The sequence below is a fragment of the Phyllobates terribilis genome, unplaced genomic scaffold (assembly GCF_046119375.1).
Source record: "Phyllobates terribilis strain yellow unplaced genomic scaffold, ASM4611937v1 Scaffold_95__1_contigs__length_6072419, whole genome shotgun sequence".
NCBI classification, from domain to species: domain Eukaryota; kingdom Metazoa; phylum Chordata; class Amphibia; order Anura; family Dendrobatidae; genus Phyllobates; species Phyllobates terribilis.
In genome coordinates, this window is record NW_027362855.1 from 2,168,065 (window position 1) to 2,180,813 (window position 12,749).

A 12,749-nucleotide genomic window follows, 5' to 3' on the forward strand; every position below is an offset into this window, starting at 1 on the left:
GCCGGGAGCGGACGTGTTCCCGCCAGTGTGAGCTTACAGCAGCCATGCACAGCTGTCACCATCTCCAGATGTGACAGCTGTGCATGGGAGATCAGCGCAGGAACGTGGACAGGTAACTATTTTTTTTTAGTAAACTAAGAATTAAATAAAATGGTGTGTTTTATTTCAAATAAATTATTTTTTTCTGGGTGTAGTGTGTGTTTTTTCTTTTTAACACTTTGTAGGTTAGTAATGGGGGTGTCTTATAGATGCCCATCATTACTAACCTGGACTTCACGGCAGCTGGCGCTGACATGAACCCCACCACTATTACCCCCTGCCACCGCACCAGGGCAGCGTGGAAGAGCGAGGCTAAGTGCCAGAATTGGCGCATCCTATGGATGCGCCTTTTCTGGGGCGGCTGAGGGCTGGTGTTTCTAGCCTGGGAGGGGGCCAATATTCATGGCACCCTTCCTGGGCTATTAATATCAGCCCCCAGCTGTCTGCCTAGTCTTTGCTAGCTATTAAAATAGGGGGGACCCCACGTCAATTTTTTTGGGCCGTCTCCCCATTTTAATAGCTAGTAAAGGCTAGGTGTTCAGCTGGGGGCTGATATTAGTAGCCTGGGAAGCTCCGTGGGTATTACCCCCTTCCCAGGCTTCAAACATCTGCCCCAGCCGTCTGCTTAACCTCCGCTAGAGACTAAAATTATGGGGGATCCCACGCCAATTTTTTTTTAATAAATCCTTTATTTTAACACTAAGTGACACTTGAGGGGTTAATAAAGATGCAGTCCCTAAATTATTATTTATTTTTTAATTAATTTTTCCCAAAAATTTTGACGTGGGCTTTGCCATATTTTTGTATGCCAGACAGGTACAGCATCCAGGAACGGGCTGCCCCCAACTCCCAGCTGCCTATTTGTACCTGGCCGAACACAACAATATAGGGAAGCCCTTTTTTTAATTATTTCATGAATTTCATGAAATTAGTAAAAAAAAAAAAATACGTGGGGCTTCACCCTATTTTTGTGTCCAGCCAGGTACAACTAAGCAGCTGGGGGCTGGAATCCACAGTGCAGGGTGGCCCAAGCTTTGTGGGCCCCCCCCTGCTGCGCACTGCAGTCCGCAGCCACCCCAGAAAATGTTGCGTTCATAGAAGCGCCATCTTCTGGCGCTGTATCCAGCTCATCCAGGGCCCTGGTGCGGTGGCTCACTGGGTAATAAAGGGGTTAGGGCCAGCTTTGTATTATCAGCTGGCCCTAAGCCCGAAATTCATGGGGTCACGCCAATATTAGACATGACCGCCATGAATTTAGAGTAAAGTATTTAAAAAAAACACAAACACACACAATAAAGTCCATTAATCGAAATAAACACACAATTCTTTATTGTTCTAAATTAAACTCTACTTACCGTCACGCCCATTCCAGCTGAAGCCAACGATCTCCTGCAATAAAAGTAAAATAATAAAGCAACATCATCCTTACCTTTCCATGGTTCCCAGGACAGCTTCAGCTCTGCTACATCGAGATGACAGGCTTGATCGCAGCAGAAAGCTGCCATCCAGCCTGTCATCCCACAGACACTGAGAAGCGCAGGCATGCTTATACTCCTCAGTGTCTGGCTGTGACGGCATCCAGATGAGCTGACAATAAACTCAGCTCACCTCATGCATGTCACTGACAGCGTGGGAGAATTCTCCAGTGCATGCGGTGAGCGTGAGAGACTCGGCTCATCTGGATGCCGTCACAGCCTGACACTGAGGAGCGCAAGCATGCCTGCGCTTCTCAGTGTCTGCGGGATGACAGGCTAGATGGCAGCTTTCTGCTGCGATCCAGCCTGTCATCTCGATGTAGCAGAGCTGGAGCTGTCCTGGGAACCATGGAAAGGTAAGGATGATGTTGGTTTATTATTTTTCTTTTATTCCAGGAGATCGTTGGCTTCAACTGGAATGGGCGTGATGGTAAGTATGGTTTAATTTAGAACAATAAAGAATTGTGTCTTTATTTCAATTAAAGGACTTTATTCTGGGTGTTGTGTTTTTTTTAAATACTTTACTATAAATTCATGGCGGTCATGTCTAATATTGGTGTGACCCCATGAATTTCGGGCTTAGGGCCAGCATATAATACCAAGCTGGCCCTATCCCCTTTATTACCCAGTGAGCCACCGCACAAGGTCCCTGGATGAGTTGGGTACAGCGCCAGAAGATGGCGCTTCTATGAACGCGCCATTTTCCAGGGTGGCTGCGGACTGCAATTTGCAGCAGGGGGGGGGGCAGAAATCTTGGGCCTCCCTGCGCTGCAGATTCCAGCCCCCAGCTGCCTAGTTGTACCTGGCTGGACACAAAAATAGGGCGAAGCCCCAAGTATTTTTTTTTAAATTATTTCATGAAATTCATGAAATAATAAAGAAAAAAAGGGCTTCCCTATATTGTTGTGTCCGGCCAGGTACAAATAGGCAGCTGGTGGTTGGGTGCAGCCCGTTGCTGCCTGCTGTACCTGGCTGGACACAAATATAGTGCGAAGCCCCACTTCAATTTTTTTTTTATTATTTCAGGTAATTCATGAAATAATTAAAAAAAATTGACTTGGGGCTTCGCACTATATTTGTGTCCAGCCAGGTACAGCAGGCAGCAACGGGCTGCACCCAACCACCAGCTGCCTATTTGTACCTGGTTGGACACAACAATATAGGGAAGCCCTTTTTTTCTTAATTATTTCATGAAATAATTAAAAAAAAAAAAAAACGTGGGGCTTCGCCCTATTTTTGTGTCCAGCCAGGTACAACTAGGCAGCTGGGGGCTGGAATCTGCAGCGCAGGGAGGTCCAAGCTTTCTGGGCTCCACCCGCTACAAATTGCAGTCCGCAGCCACCCCAGAAAATGGCGCATTCATAGAAGCGCCATCTTCTGGCGCTGTACCCAACTCATCCAGGGCCCTGGTGCGGTGGCTCACTGGGTAATAAAGGGGTTAGGGCCAGCTTGGTATTATCAGCTGGCCCTAAGCCCGAAATTCATGGGGTCACGCCAATATTAGACATGACCGCCATGAATTTATAGTAAAGTATTTAAAAAAAAACACAACACCCAGAATAAAGTCCTTTAATTGAAATAAACACACAATTCTTTATTGTTATAAATTAAACCATACTTACCATAACGCCCATTCCAGCTGAAGCCAACGATCTCCTGCAATAAAAGAAAAATAATAAAGCAACCTCATCCTTACCTTTCCATGGTTCCCAGGACAGCTTCAGCTCTGCTACATCGAGCTGACAGGCTGGACCGCAGCAGAAAGCTGCCATCAAGCCTGTCATCCCGCAGACACTGAGAAGAGCAGGCATGCTTGCGCTCCTCAGTGTCAGGCTGTCACGGCATCCAGATGAGCCGAGTCTCTCACGCTCACCTCATGCGCAGGAGAATTCTCCCACGCTGTCAGTGACGTGCATGAGGTGAGCTGAGTTCATTGTCGGCTTATCTGGATGCCGTCAAAGCCAGACACTGAGGAGCGCAAGCATGCCTGCGCTTCGCAGTGTCTGCGGGATGACAGGCTGGATGGCAGCTTTCTGCTGGGGTCCAGCCTGTCAGCTCGATGTAGCAGAGCTGAAGCTGTCCTGGGAACCATGGAAAGGTAAGGATGAGGTTGCTTTATTATTTTTCTTTTATTGCAGGAGATCGTTGGCTTCAGCTGGAATGGGCGTGATGGTAAGTATGGTTTAATTTAGAACAATAAAGAATTGTGTCTTTATTTCAATTAAAGGACTTTATTCTGGGTGTTTGTGTTTTTCTTTAACTTTGACTATGGGGTTAGTAATGGGGGTGTCTTATAGACGCCTCTCCATTACTAACCTGGGCTTGATGTCAGCTGGCATTATAGGCTGACATTAACCCCAGGCCTATTACCCCACTGCCACCGCTACAGGGCAATGGGAAGAGCGAGGCTAAGTGCCAGAATTGACGCATCCTATGGATGCGCCATTTCTGGGGCGGCTGATGGCTGGTGTTTCTAGATTGGGAGGGGGCCAATATTCATGGCACCCTTCCTGGGCTATTAATATCAGCCCCCAGCTGTCTGACTAGCCTTTGCTAGCTATTAAAATAGGGGGGACCCCAAGTCATTTTTTTGCGGGGGTCCCCCATTTTAATAGCTAGTAAAGGCTAGGTATTCAGCTGGGGGCTGATATTAGTAGCCTGGGAAGCTCCGTGGGTATTACCCCCTTCCCAGGCTTCAAACACCTGCCCCAGCAGTCTGCTTAACCGCCGCTAGAGCCTAAAATTATGGGGAACCCCACGCCAATTTTTTTTTTAATAAATCCTTTATTTTAACACTAAATGACAAGTACAGTAATCAACACTGTCACTGTACTTATTATATATGTGACTGACATGTTTCTATCTATCTAATCTATGTGTGATGCTCTATTCTTTCTGTTATAAATTGTCGGGTACCGCTGCTGAATTGCCGGCCGGATTTTTTAAAGAGACGGTGCATGAAAACACTGTTATTTTTTTAAATAAATCCTTTACACTAAATGACAAGTACAGTAAGCAACACTGTCACTGTACTTCATATATATGTGACTGACATGTTTCTATCTATCTAATCTATGTGTGAAGCTCTATTCTTTCTGTTCTAAATTGTCGGGTACCGGTGTATGCCGCTGGTGCATTGCCGGCTTTTCATGTTTCACTGTGAGCACTGTTCCCATCGATTGGGGCAACCACCTCCACCAATACATTCTACTTTATTGTTAGTTGTTTTCCTTCATGTAGAATTAACCTACAGGGAAAGAAAGGGTTTATTTTCATACCGATATTTGTGTCCCATTGACTTGCATTGGTTTCCGGTATCGGAATCGGCGATATCCGATACTTTTTGGGTATCGGCCCGATCCAATCCGATCCGATATTTCCTGATATCGGAAGGTATCGCTCAACACTAGTAGTGGAGGTTACAGTGGTGTAAAAAGACAATATCATTGCCCCTTGGAAGAGTGGTGGAGGTTACAGTGGAATAAAAAGACAATATCAATGCCCCTTGGAAGAGAGGTGGAGGTCACAGTGGAATAAAAACACAATATCAATGCCCCTTGGAACAGTGGTGGAGGTTACAGTGGAATAAAAAGACAATATCAATGCCCCTTGGAAGAGCTGTGGAGTTCAGAGTGGTTTTGCTAGACAGTTTTAATGCCGCTTGGAAGAGACATGGAGGTCACAGTAGCTTAACAAGATGGTTTTATTGCCCCTTGGAAGAGTGGTGGAGGTAACATTTTTTTGATAAAAAGGCAATATCAATGCCCCTTGGAAGAGTTGTGGAGGTTACAGTGCAATAAAAAGACAATATCAATACCCGGTAGAAGAGACGTGGAGGTTCACAATAGCTTAACAAGACGGTTTTAATGCCCCTTGAAAGAGTGGTGGAGGTCGCAGTGGAATAAAAAGAAAATATCAAAGCCCCGTGGAAGAGTGGTGGAGGTTGCAGTGGAATAAAAAGACAATTTCAATGCCCCGTGGAAGAGACGTAGAGGTCACAGTAGCATAACAAGATGGTTTTAATGCCCGTTGAAAGAGTGGTGGAGGTCGCTGTGGAATAAAGAGACAATATAAATGCCCCTTGGAAGAGTGGTGGAGGATACAGTGGAACAAAAAGACAATATCAATGCCCCTTGGAAGATCTGTGGAGTTCAGATTGGTTTAACCATACGGTTTTAATGCCCATTGGAAGAGATGTGGAGGTCACAGTAGCTTAACAAGACGGTTTTAATGCCACATGGAAGAGTGGTGGAGGTTGCAGTGGAATAAAAAGGCAATATCAATGCACCGTGGAAGAGACGTGGAGGTCACAGTAGCTTAACAAGATGGTTTTAATGCCCTTTGTAAGACTGGTGGAGGTTGCAGTGGATTAAAAAGACAATATCAATTCCCTTTGGAAGAGTAGTGGAGGTAGCAGTGGAATAAAAATACATTATCAATGCCCCTTGGTAGAGTGGTGGAGGTTACAGTGGAATTTAAAGACAATATCAGTGCCCTGTGGAAGAGATGTGGAGGTCACTGTAGCTTAACAAGACAGTTTTAATGCCCCTTGGAAGAATGGTGGAGGTCGCAGTGGAATAAAAAGACAATTTCAATGCCCCTTGGAAGAGTGGTGGAGGTTAGAGTGGAATAAAAAGACAATACCAATGTCCCTTGGAAGAGCTGTGGAGTTCAGAGTGGTTTAACCAGACTGTTTTAATGCCCATTGGAAGTGACGTGGAGGTCACAGTAGCTTAAAAAGATGTTTTTAATGCCCCTTTGAAAAGTGGTGGAGGGCGCAGTTGATTAAAAAGACAATATCAATGCCCCTTAGAAGAGTGGTGGAGGTGGCAGTGGAATAAAAAGACAATATCAATGCCCCTTGGAAGAATGATGGAGGTCGCAGTGGAATAAAAAGACAAAGTCAATGCCCCTTGGAAGAGTTGTGGAGGTTAGAGTGGAATAAAAAGACAATACCAATGCCCCTTGGAAGAGCTGTGGAGTTCAGAGTGGTTTAACCAGATGGTTTTATTGCCCCTTGGAAGAGAAGTGGAGATCACAGTAGATTAACAAGACAGTTTTAATGCCCCTTGGAAAAGTGGTGGAGGTCACAGTGGATTAAAAAGACAATATCAATGCCCGTGGGAGACACGTGGAGGTCACAGTAGTTTAACAAGACAGTTTTAATGGCCCTTGGAAGAGTGGTGGAGGTCGCAGTGGAATAAAAAAACAATATCAATGCCCCTTGAAAGAGTGGTGTAGGTTACAGTGAAATAAAAAGACAATATCAATGTCTCTTGAAAGAGCTATGGAGTTCAGAGTGGTTTAACCAGATGGTAATAATGCCCCTTGGAAGAGTGGTAGAGGTCGCAGTGCATTAAAAAGACAATATCAATACCCCTTGGAAGAATGGTGGAGGTTACAGTGGAATAAAAAGACAATATCAATGCCCCTTGGAAGAGCTGTGGAGATCAGAGTGGATTAACCGGACGGTTTTAATGCCCCTTGGAAGAGATGTGGAGGTCAGAGTAGCTTAACAAGACTGTTTTAATGCTTCTTGGAAGAGTGGTGGAGGTCGCAGTGGATTAAAAAGACAATATCAATGCCCCTTAGAAGAGAGGTGGAAGTCACAGTGGAATAAAAAGACAATATCAATACCCCTTGGAAGAGTGGTGGAGGATACAGTGGAATAAAAAGGCAATGTCAATGCCCCGTGGAATAGGCATGGACGTTACAGTAGCTAAACAAGATATTATTAATGCACCTTGGGAGAGTGGTGGAAGTCGTAGTAGAATAAAAAGACATTATCAATGCCCCTTGAAAGAGTGCTGTAGGTTACAGTGGAATATAAAGACAATATCAATGACTCTTGCAAGAGCTGTGGAGTTCAGAATGGTTTAATTTGACGCTTTTAATGCACCTTGAAAGAGACGTGGAAGTCACAGTAGCTTAACAATAAGGTTTTAATGCCCCTTGGAAGAGTGGTGGAGGTCGCAGTGGATTAAAAAGACAATATCAATGCCACTTGGAAGAGTGGTGAAGGTCCCAGTGGAATAAAAATACAATATCAATGCCCCTTGGAAGAGTGGTGGAGGTTACAGTGGAATAAAAAGACAATATCAATGCCCCGTGAAAGAAACGTGGAGGTCACAGTAGCTTAACAAGACGGTTTTAACGCCCCTTGGAAGAGAGGTGTGTAGTGCCGGCGTCCCTGCCCTCTGCTAGGCAGGGACGCTGCTCCCCTCACCGCTCTGCTCCGTGCCCGGCGTCCTCCCCCCGCTCTGCTGTCAGCGCGCGCTCCTTCCCGGCGTCCTCCTCCCGCTCTGCTCTCAGTGCGCGCTCCTTCCCGGCCCCTGTGCTTAGGGCGCGCGCGCGCGCGCTCCCCTCCTCTTAAAGGGGCCGCGCGCGCCGTCCTAAGGAGTCCCCGGCCAATGGCCGGAGGACTTCATCATATATAAGGCACCTCCTCCAAAATGGAGGTGCCCGAGCAATGTTGTTTGCACCTGTGTCTCACCTGTGCTTCAGCCCTCAGGTCCCGTTGCCAGTTACCTGCCAGTTACCTGCCAGTTACCTGTCAGTTACCTGCCTGATTCCTGCCTGAATACTTGTTACCAGTCTGCCAGTCTGAGGTCCGACGGTCTGCCTTACTACTCCTGTCAGTCTGTCTAAAGGACCAGCCTGCCCGCTCACTTGGGAGCGCACATCAGCTACCTGCCTGCTTGCCTGAGGTCCGACGGTCTGCCTTACAACTCCGGTCAGTCTGTCTATGGACCAGCTTGCCCGCTCACCTGGGAGCGCTTCTCCGTTACCTGCCTGCTTGCCAGCCCGGAGGCTCCGTTGTCACGTGCTGTGACCATCAGCTACTTCGGACTCTTGCCCGCTCACCTGGGAGCGCTGCTCCACTACCTGCCTGCTTGTCTACCCGGAGGCTCCGTTGTCACGTGCTGTGACCACCAGCTATTTCAGAGACTCTTGCCCGCTCACCTGGGAGCGCTGCTCCACTACCTGCCTGCTTGTCTACCCGGAGGCTCCGCTGTCACGTGCTGTGACCACCAGCTATTTCAGAGACTCTTGCCCGCTCACCTGGGAGCGCTTCTCCGTTACCTGCCTGCTTGCCTGCCCGGAGGCTCCGCCGTCACGTGCCGTGACCACCTGTTATTCCAGAGACTCTCGCTTGCTCACCTGGGAGCACACATCTACCATCTGCCTGCTAGCCTACCCGGAGGCTCTGCCATCACAGGTCGTACCTACCCATTACCCAGAGACTGCCCTGATCACTTGCCGTATCTCCCTGTCCGTTCATCCAGAGACTGCCACCCGCTCCCTTACAAGGGCCGCCCCCTTGTATAGTAGCTCAGAGGTTCCGCCTCCCAGACCCGTTACAGTTTGCTCGGGCCATGGAACCCGGTGGCACCCAAGCTCCCTCGCTCTCGGACCTGTGTCATGAATTGTCCCGTCAGAGGTCCCAACAGGAGTCCATCCTGGGTCACCTACGCAATGTTAATTCTCGCCTGGACACTCTGACTGCTCCACCTGCAACCACTGCCAGTACCATGACTCGCAACCCGGCAGCTCCGCTACCCACTAATACCATGGTATCCTACCCCGGACCCCGGCTGTCTGCACCTCCTCGCTTCGGAGGCGACTCCGCCCAGGCTCGGGGCTTCATAAATCAGTGCACCCTGCACTTTGAACTTTTGTCTCATCAGTTTAACTCCGACCGGGCCAAAATTGCCTTTATCATGTCCCATCTCACCGGGGAGGCCCTGTCCTGGCTAAATCCTCTATGGGAGAGAGGAGACCCCCTGGTGTCCAATTTGCCTGCTTTTCTCTCGGCTTTCCGGAAAGTCTTCGACGAACCCGGACGGAAGACCTCATCCGCATCCTCGCTGCTACGCCTCCGTCAGGAAGGTCTCACCGTGGGCCAATATGCCATACGGTTCCGTACCCTTGCCTCGGAGCTGGCCTGGGATAACGACGCTCTGGTATCCGTCTTCTGGGAGGGTCTGTCTGGCCGTATTAAAGATGAACTTGCTGGTCGGGACATTCCTACCACTCTCGATGATCTAATAACTCTTGCCACCCGGATTGACCTACGGTTCCAGGAGCGTGCCAAAGAGGTCACCCGTGAGAGGAGGATTCCACGTTTAGCTCCTACTTTTCAGAAACCCGTCATTTCCTCCGTCTCTCCCCAGGTACACTCTCCTGAGCCTATGCAGGTCGACCAGACCAAGATGGTCAAAACCCGTCAGGACTCACGCCGTGCCGAGGGGAGCTGCTTCTACTGTGGCAGTAAGGAGCACCGGATCCGTGCCTGCCCGGAGAGGTCGGGAAACGCCTGTGTCTAGGTTCACTCAGAGAGGTCCACCTAGACAAGAATAAATCCTCTCCATCCCTGCTGTTGTCAGTTTCTATCGTCTACGGGGAGAACCGTTATTTCGAACTAGCCCAACTTGACTCTGGAGCAGCCGGGAATCTTATTTCACAGTCCCTGGTAGAAAAATACCGAATCCCCACCAAACCTCTGGCTGTACCCTTGTCTGTTGCTGCCGTGGATGGGGGGCTCTTACCTCGCCCCATCCAACTCATCACCGAATCCATTACTCTGCAGGTGGGAATGCTGCATTCTGAAAGTATCTCCTTCCATGTTCTGCCTGGACTCTCTCACGCCCTCTTGCTAGGTCTGCCTTGGCTCCAGAGACATGCACCCGTGCTTGACTGGCAAACCGGAGAGGTCCTTCGCTGGGGACAAGACTGTCATAAAACCTGCCTGGTTCCCGTCCATCCCGTCCGTCCCTCTCCTACCCCAGCTAATCTACCTGGACTTCCGATTCCTTATTGGTCTTATGCTGATGTCTTTAATAAAAAGGAGGCAGAGACATTACCACCTCATAGACCATACGACTGCCCCATCGACCTGTTACCCGGTACTACTCCTCCCCGTGGGCGTATTTATCCATTATCCGCTGCTGAGACCCGGTCGATGTCCGAATATATTGAGGAGAATCTGGTCAGGGGATTCATCCGGAAATCTACCTCCCCGGCGGGAGCAGGCTTCTTTTTCGTCAAAAAGAAGGACGGCTCTCTCCGTCCCTGTATAGACTATAGAGGCCTAAACCAGATCACGGTGAAGAATAAGTACCCCCTTCCGCTCATTCCAGAATTATTTGATCGTCTGAGGGGGGCTAGGATCTTCACCAAACTGGACCTTTGTGGGGCATACAACCTGGTTCGTATCCGTCAGGGGGATGAATGGAAGACGGCCTTCAACACCCGGGACGGCCACTATGAATACCTGGTAATGCCCTTTGGTCTCTGTAACGCTCCTGCCGTCTTTCAAGAGTTGGTCAATGACATCTTCCGGGACCTTCTCTACTCCTGCGTAGTGGTGTACCTGGACGACATCTTGGTCTTCTCTCCGGATCTCCAGACTCACCGGAGGGACGTTCGTCAAGTCCTGCTCAGGCTCAGGCAGAATCACCTCTTCGCTAAATACGAGAAGTGCCTCTTTGAGCAGACCTTGCTTCCGTTTTTGGGCTACATTATTTCTCAGACCGGCCTACGAATGGATCCAGAGAAACTGTCTGCCATCGAGAAATGGCCCCGACCGGAGGGGTTGAAGGCCATTCAGCGGTTCCTGGGCTTCGCCAACTACTACCGCCTCTTCATACCACACTTCTCTTCTCGGACTGCCCCAATTTCCGCGCTCACCCGTAAGGGTACTAATCCCAAAGAGTGGCCGCCCGAAGCAGAGGAAGCCTTTCTTTCCTTAAAACAGGCCTTCTCTTCCGCCCCGGTGCTGCATCGCCCGGACGGCAACAAGCAGTTTTTCCTGGAAGTGGACGCCTCCTCCTCTGGAGCCGGAGCGGTACTTACTCAAAAATCTTCTTCCGGGAGAATGGTTACTTGCGGCTTCTTCTCCAAACTCTTCTCCTCCTCGGAGCGTAATTATTCCATAGGAGATCGAGAGTTATTGGCCATCAAACTGGCATTGGAGGAGTGGCGTTACCTGCTTGAGGGGGCTCTTCACCCGGTAATAATTTACACTGACCACAAGAACTTGGCTTAACTCCAGCACGCCCAGAGACTTAACCCGCGCCAAGCCCGGTGGTCCTTGTTTTTTGCTCGTTTTGATTTTATCCTTCATTTTCGCCCGGCTGACAAAAACGTCAAGGCGGACGCCTTGTCTCGATCCTTTCTGGTGTCTGATCTCGAGGAAGATCCGAAACACATCATCGATCCCGCCAGAGTAATGCAGGTGGCTCCCGTGAGTCTAAATCGTCTCCCTCCCGGTAAGACGTTCGTATCAGTACCTGATCGGGAGAAGATCCTACACTGGGGTCATTCGTCTAAACTAGCTGGCCACGCCGGTCAGAAAAAGACCCTCCAGCTTATTACCCGGCACTACTGGTGGCCTAACCTGCACAAGGATGTAATAGACTTTGTTTCTGCCTGTGTGTCCTGCGCCCGCAACAAAGTTCCGAGACACCTGCCGGCCGGCCGCCTTCTTCCTCTGCCAGTACCTGCTGCCCCCTGGCAGCATATAGCGATGGACTTCATTACTGATCTGCCCGTCTCAGCCGGTTGTACGGTCATTTGGGTGGTCGCTGACCGCTTTTCCAAGATGGCTCACTTCATTCCCCTGCCAGGCCTTCCGTCTGCACCCGAGCTGGCTAAAGACTTTATCCGCCACATTTTCCGTCTTCATGGCCTACCCCGTCACATCGTGTCGGATCGAGGGGAACAGTTCACTTCTCGTTTCTGGAGAGCCACTTGTAAATTACTGGACGTCACCCTGGACTTCTCCTCCGCTTACCACCCACAGTCTAATGGTCAAGTGGAGCGGATCAATCAGAACCTGACCAGTTACCTCCGGCACTTCGTTAATGCCCACCATTCTGACTGGGTGGATCTCCTGCCGTGGGCCGAATTCTCGTACAACAATCACGAAAGCGAATCTTCCTCCAAATCCCCGTTTTTTGTAGTCTACGGTCAGCACCCTCGGATCCCGTTTCCCGTCTCCACCTCGGTGGACAATCCGGCTGCGGAATCTCTTGTTAGCGAATTTTCCTCCATATGGGAGAGTACCCGGTCCGCACTCCTTCTGTCATCCGAGCGTATGAAAAGACATGCTGACAAAAGACGTCTGGATCCTCCTCAATTCCGTCCTGGGGATAAAGTCTGGCTCTCGTCCAAATATGTCCGGCTCAAGATCCCTTCCTATAAGTTAGGGCCTCGGTTCATCGGTCCACTGGA